The sequence below is a fragment of the Capricornis sumatraensis genome, chromosome 5, assembly GCF_032405125.1.
Source record: "Capricornis sumatraensis isolate serow.1 chromosome 5, serow.2, whole genome shotgun sequence".
Lineage (NCBI taxonomy): Eukaryota > Metazoa > Chordata > Mammalia > Artiodactyla > Bovidae > Capricornis > Capricornis sumatraensis.
The window spans coordinates 87,980,230-87,987,170 of NC_091073.1; the positions used below are offsets into that span (position 1 = coordinate 87,980,230).

A 6,941-nucleotide genomic window follows, 5' to 3' on the forward strand; every position below is an offset into this window, starting at 1 on the left:
ATTTGGAACTTCACTTGTAGGAGGAAAAAGTCAGGTACCTTTTCTTCTGCCCCTTGCCTAATGTAACTCTCAAGTCATTCTTCTAAAAGAGTTTGGAGAATGAAAAAAAAATCAAGATAAAGAGCATTGATGAAAGTTCTATTATATAAAAGAGATCAATATTTCCCAGGCAAGATGCTAAGAATTAATTTAATCAATTTCATTTGTGTTGAATCCATATGTAGATGAGATTCATTAAATTTCATAGTGTGGGTATAATTCTATGATACTACTAAGTTATGTGTTTACAGGCTATTACTGCTTAAATTCAGTATACTATCTGAATGGGCTAATTAAAAAATAATTTCTATTTTTTATCTGCTTAAAATGTGTTATATATGGTGTGAAGTTCTGAAACAAAAAAAGCTCAAAGTGTCTGAATTTGGGTTATGTACATCATGTGTGTATGTATATGGCACATTTTCCATTTCTTTAAAAGTGCAACTGCTTTTGTTGTTTCCAGATTTACTGTGCTGCTGCTATTTCATTTTTCTGAGGAAAAATATTCTATTGATATACAGGACAGAACCTGCAAATAAACTGAATGGATGGTAATCCCCTACAGTATTTCAATAGTAAATTTTAACAGTGTAATTGACACAGAGTGAACTGGCCCATTAAATTTGTTTTACTACTGTAAAATCTTTCATTCCAAACTGATGTGGTTGCCACTATTACCCACACAGTGATATAGTCTTATCTAAGTAATTTCCTTTTCTTCACTGTGTAGAATCATGAACTTCATTTTGATTACATGGTTTATGTTTTAGGAAAAATTAGCTGGCTCACTGATATTTTTAAAATAATGCATTGTACAATGCTTTACCTGCTGGGAGACTCATGATCCTCTTCTGTGAACTGAATAAAATGAAGGATGATTTAATGAATTTATTTTAAAATTTTTCTTCAATTCAGTTCACTTCAGTCAGTCAGTCATGTCCAACTCCTTGCGACCCCATGAATCGCAGCACGCCAGGCCTCCCTGTCCATCACCAACTCCCGGAGTTCACTCAAACTCATGTCCATCGAGTCAGTGATACCATCCAGCCATCTCAGCCTCTGTCGTCCCCTTCTCCTCCTGCCCTCAATCCCTCTCAGAATCAGAGTCTTTTCCAATGAGTCAACTCTTCATATGAGGTGTCCAGGTATTGGAGTTTCAGCTTTAGCATCATTCCTTCCAAAGAACACCCAGGACTGATCTCCTTTAGGATGACCTGGTTTGATCTCCTTGAAGTCTAAGGGATTCTGAAGAGTCTTCTCCAACACCATAGTTCAAAAGCATCAATTCTTCAGCGCTTAGCTTTCTTTAGCATCCAACTCTCACATCTGTACATGACCACTGGAAAAACCATAGCCTTGACTAGACGGACTTTGTTGGCAAAGTAACGCCTCTGCTTTTTAATATGCTGTCTAGATTTGTCATAGCTTTCCTTCCAGGGAGCAAGTGTCTTTTAATTTCATGGCTTTAGTCACCATCCAAAGTGATTTTATAGCCCAAGAAATTAAAATCTGTCACTGCTTCCACTTTTTCCCCATCTATTTGCCATGAAGTGATAGGTCAAGATGTCATGATCTTTGTTTTTTGATTGTTGAGTTTTAAGCCAGCTTTATCACTCTTCTCTTTCATCTTCATCAAGAGGCTTTTTAGTTCCTCTTTGCCTTCTGCCATTAAGGTGCCATCACCTTTATATCTGAGGTTGTTGACTTTTCTCCTGGCAATCTTGATCACAGCTTGTGATTCATCCAGCCCAGCATTTTCCATGATGTACTCTGCACATGTATGTTAAATGAGCAGGGTGACAATATACAGCCTTGCATACTCCTCTCTCAATTTTGAACCAGTCCATTGTTGTCCAGTTCTAACTGTTGCTTCTTGTCCTTTATACATGTTTCTCAGGGCAGGTATTCCTACCCTTTCAAGAATTTCCCTCAGTTTGTTGTGATCCACACAAAGGCTTTCACGTAGTCAATGATGCAGAAGTAAATGTTCTTCTGAATTTCCCTTGTGTTCTCTATGATCAAACTGATGTTGGCAATTTGATCTCTGGTTCCTCTGCCTTTTCTGCTTAGTCACTCAATTGTGTCCAACACTTTGGGACTCCTCGGACTATAGACTGCCAGGATCCTCTGCCCATGGAATTTGTGAGGCAAGAATAGAAGGATTGGTGCCATTCCCTCTTCCAGTGGATCTTCCTGATCCAGGGGTCGGACCCGAGTCTCCTGTCTCCTGCACTGCAGGCAGATTCTTTACCTGCTGAGCCACTGGTGAAGCCCAATCAAGCTTTACTTTATTTGTAGAGATTGTTGTGTTTTAGAGCAACAGGCCCACATCTAACTTTGAAGAACAAAGTGCCTTATACATCAGTTGACTGACCTAAGTAACAACTGTCATCATCATCATCATCATCATGATTGCTTACTATATACCAGACAGGTATTACCCTATTTCATCCCCATCTCATGCTTGCTTGCTCAATTGTGACTGAGTCTTTGGACTCCATGGTCTGTAGCCTGCCAGGATCCTCTGTCCATGGAATTTGCCAGGCAAGAATACCTGACTGGACTGCCATTTCCTCCTCCAGGGGATCTTCCTGACCCGGCGGATGGCAACTGCGTCTTCTGTAACTCCTGCTTTGCAGGCAGATTCTTTACCACTGTGCCACCTGGGAAGCCCCATTTAATCCCCATAATTAACCTTATTATTATTATCATTTTGGCTGCTGCACACCATTCCGCATCCCAGTTTCCCAACTCTCGACTGAATTCATGACTCCTACATTGGAAGCAAGGATTTTTAACTACTGGACCACCTAGGAATTCCTTCATACTTAACTTCTAAAAGTAGGTGAAAGACATCATTTTCTTTGTTTCACAAATGACGGAACTGAGGCACAAAGAAGTTAAATGATTTCCCATAGTCACAGAGCTAGTAAATGACAGAAATCTGCTTCCAGTTCAAGTAGTTTGGCTCTGAAGTCCATGCTCATAGCCTTTACAGGTTAGTCTCTCCATAAGGAATAATTCTTTCAAATGCCCTCATTTTCTGTGAACTGTGTTTATTTTTGGGGGATATAACTTATTCATGATATATCTTATTACATATGTATTATCTATTAAATCATTAATCATCCCTAGATTGCATATTTTACTTTAGATGGCCAATGAGTGCTAACGTCAAACTGGCTATTGCACCAAAATATTGTTCCAAGAATGTCTTGCATAATTTATATTAGATGTGGAAACAAGCAAGTTTCCTTAAAAAGTCATGCTTGTAGCAATGCAGGTGCATCTTCTCTAATCATCTCATGAAATAAACATCTGAATGACTCATGTGTTCTGCAGCCTCAGCTATTATAAAGAAGTGACAACTTACACAAACATTTGAATGAAAAGGTCATCCTTGTCAATCGGCCTTACTTCATAATTCCCAACTCTATAATGAGAGTATTTTAGATATATTCATCTGTGCAGATGTTTAAAATGAAGACCATAAACTCTAAAACCATTACCATTCAATTCATAAAGCAAAGGTCTCAAAATATGATCAAGAAGGAAATAATTTCAAACATTTTGGTCAAATGTAGGCTAACAAACTAGGCATTTATCCAATTCTTCACTTTCAGAAATTGAGAGAAAAGCTGAATATCATCAGTCATGAAAAGGAGAAATGTCATGGTTTTCTCAAAAATTTCTAAAGTTTTTAGACACTGGAGTAGGCTTAACAAAAACTAGCCCAAGAACAGAAAAGACACACCATACTCACAATAATTATATACACCGCTATCTCATTATTTTATAATGAATATTCTCCTTATTCATTATTTTAGGTTCCAAATAAATATTATATTTTCACAGAGACATTGCATATAGTTTGAGTCAAAATGAGTATTAGCAAATTAATTTCATGAACAAAGATTAACAGGGAAGAATCAACTCATATGAAGGGAAACACTAACAAGTTGTGACTAGGATGCTTCCCGTTACTGAGCTAACATGACCTCTACCTTCTCATCTCACCTATCCTGCCCTCCTAAATAACTTTTAAGGAAGGGGCCAGAACAAAACACCTGAGAAAACTGGAAGCACCCTAAAGACCCTGTGCCTCCACTATTTTCCCTCCTAAAGCAGACTCTTCAGCCAGGTGGGCAAACACTGGTCTTCAGACAAAACTCCCTGAGTCTTACTTGTGTCTGGTTCTCGAACCAGGGCACAGAAATAAAGCTTAAAATTTGGGGAGCATACCGTGGGCTACCTGCAGCACTTCTGTTTCTCTCTCTCCCTTCCCCAATCCCATAACACACTGTTCAGGCCTCCACACCACAGGAACCCCTCCTCCAGAGAGCGTAAGGATGGAGCAGTGCAGTACACATCCATCACAGAGACATGAACCCACACAAACAAAAGCCACACACTGAATAAAGAGTATGGAGATCAGGTGTAGCCCAGTTAAGCCTACTTTACAAGTGGCCCTCATTTATTCATGGTTAAGGCTTAGGGTGAACAAATGGAAATCAAGTAAGAGGAAAATATTTTAACTCTAGAGCAGTGGCTCTCAGCTGGGGGTGACTTTGCCCCTTAGGAGACATTTGCCCCATCTGGGGACATTTTTGGTTGTCACAACTAGGGCGGGCCAGGGATGCTTGCTAAATGTCCTATAAAGCACAAGACAGTCCCTCACTGCCAAGAAATATCCAGCCCCAAATGTCAAAATTGCCCAGTTTGAGAAAACTTGCTCTTGAGATCTTCCAGCTCCTATTTTGTCAGGACCTTAAGCTCACTCAAGGATGACTGTTTTCAGCCTATTTATCTTACCCCTCCTCCCATCCTCAGTTATCAGTAAGTCTTGTGACATAACTCCTAGTTTTCTGGGTTCCTCTCCAAGATCCTTCTTCCTGTTCTCACCTAGGCCAGCAGGAATGTTGGCAGAGGGCAGATCCCCTAGATTTAAAAGGAGTGTCTTTAGGTTAAGACTCTCCTCTTAACTCTTATCCAATAGAATGCAATAAGGCTCCTGACAAGGACGGGGTTAAGGACAAAGGTAGTAGCAAGAAGGGGTAAGTAACAGAACTCATTTTAAATTAAAATTTAAACAAAAAAAAAAAAAAAGGAAAGATCTTAGGGAACCAGCAATGCTATAGAAACATAGGGTTAAAGGCTTCGTTAGAGAAAGAACCTGGCATTAACAGACATACTGAGGGACTGGGTGCTTAAAGTCTGAGATCTAAAGAGAAAGAGCAGACTAGCCAGTGGTTATCCTCCCGGCCCCGACTTGTCATCTGCTTCAGTTCATTCCAGGAGGAGAGAGAAGGCAGGGAGGAAGGAAGCTTCTCAGCAAAGGTGACTTCAGCTTTCTTCACGTCACCTACCACCACATGTAAGGAGTTCCAGGTTGAGAGTTTAAAAATGCGGCACCTAAACTGTCATTTAGGAGAAGGGAACTCATTCCAAGTTCCCAGAAAACCCTTATCTCAGATCTGAGAGTGTCAAGGAAAAGAGGGATCCTGGGTTCACTGATTCTAAGAGGAATACTGATGGGGGCAGCATCTCTTCTGGGCTGGACAGAGCGAAGCCTGGACCCAGAAGATCCATTCCTATTGGAGATACAAGCCCCAAGAATTGCTCTATGGCCTTTTAGTTTCCCTTGGATCTAATCTGCTCCTGAACTGCACCTGTCATGGCAAGTCCATCTCCCTCCCCAGAGCTGATGTGAGTCAGGTGGGCAAAATTCATTGGTTCCCCAGTCATGGTCCAGTCAATCCATCTCCTCTTCTTCTGTGACTGGGGTCTCTTTACCATCATGCAGCAGCCTAGTTTGTGTCAAAATTCACTCATGTTCCCTGATGGTTCCAGTTTCACTCCTCTGTCTGAGGCCCCCGAGGGATCTTTTTCAGGAGCCTTGACTGCCCTCTCCTCACTCCTCTCAGGTGCAACAACACCCTGGGTTTACTCAGCTGGACAGAACTAGAGGAAGTGGAGTCCTTGGAGCCCTCACCTCAGTAGTGAAGGTCAGCATCTCGGACGCTGAGACACTGACCTGAGGTCAGAGAGTGGGATGGGCAGGCAGGAACAAGGTTATCTCTTCCACAGACTTGGAACCCTGCTCTGGTCCTATACCTGGGCATTCAGTGGCAGCTGGTGGGTGGTTCCTACCCTGGGACACACCAGTGTGGGTTCTTGGGCTGGCTCCTCTGCGTGGTGGGGGAGCCAAGGGTGGACCTGCAGAGGTAGGGCTGACCAAGGGTGGAGACAGCCATAACATGATTACAAAACCATTGAGAGGAGGTGCTGTGCAGTCGGTATCGTGTTTTTTATTTAAAATTCCAATTGTTTTTGTTGATTTATAGGAAAACAACTGACTTTGATTCTTGCAACTTTGCTGTAATAATTTATTCATTTCAGAAGTATTTTGTTGACCTCAGGATTTTCTGTATGGACAATCATTAAAAAAAAAAAAAAAAGTTCTATTTTTTTCCAGTATTTATTATCTTTCTTTTCTTGCCTTGTTGGATTAGGTAGGATTTGCAGTAAGGTGATGAAAAGGAGTGATGAGAAGGGAATATATTTGCTGATTATTGATCAACACATAAAACTATTTGGTTTCTATTTGTTGTTGTTGTTCAGTCACTAAGCCTTTGTGATCGCATCAACTGCAGCATGCCAGGCTCCTCTGTCCTTCTTCATCTCCCAGAGTTGCTCAAATTATTGTCCATTGAGTTAGTGATACTATCTAATCATCTTATCCTCTCTTGCCCCCTTGTCCTGTTGCCTTTAATCTGTTTCAGCATCAGAATCTTTCCCAAATAGTCAGCTCTTCATTCTTCATATCAGGTACCCAAAGTACTGGAGCTTTATCACTCTTGTATTGGAATATTCTCTGTTGGAATACTTCGAAGCAGTCACTT

General features: G+C 40.9%; 1 pseudogene; it reads right to left on the bottom strand.

Moving 5' to 3' along the window:
* Positions 1–5,670: 5,670 nt before the first annotated feature.
* LOC138080404 (CDC42 small effector protein 1 pseudogene) lies at positions 5,671–5,838 on the bottom strand (annotated as a pseudogene).
* Positions 5,839–6,941: the final 1,103 nt, after the last annotated feature.